The sequence below is a fragment of the Penaeus monodon genome, chromosome 19, assembly GCF_015228065.2.
Source record: "Penaeus monodon isolate SGIC_2016 chromosome 19, NSTDA_Pmon_1, whole genome shotgun sequence".
Classification (NCBI taxonomy): Eukaryota; Metazoa; Arthropoda; class Malacostraca; order Decapoda; family Penaeidae; genus Penaeus; species Penaeus monodon.
Window position 1 is genome coordinate 6,579,415 of NC_051404.1, and position 330 is coordinate 6,579,744.

Consider the following 330-nt stretch of genomic DNA (forward strand, 5'->3'; position numbering starts at 1 on the left):
AAAAGGGTGAAGGGGATGGCTAGAGGAATGAAAAGGATGGCATGAAGGGGGATGCGGCGCAGAAGGGATAGGGAGGAAAAGAGAAGGATGGAAGAGAATTAGCGGAGGTAGAAAGAGGGGGGGAGGGAAGGGAGAGGGAGAGACTGACCTTGTTCGACATCTGTCTTGCATTGCAATGGAGGGCCTTGGGCTATCTTTGCAAGGGACTATTTCATTATCACTTTTAATTGTTAACATGACAATCTATTTGTTCACTGACAGACGCACACAGATAGATAAAAAATGGGAGTAATAAAAGGTAGTGATGATAATAACGGCAATAATGACAAC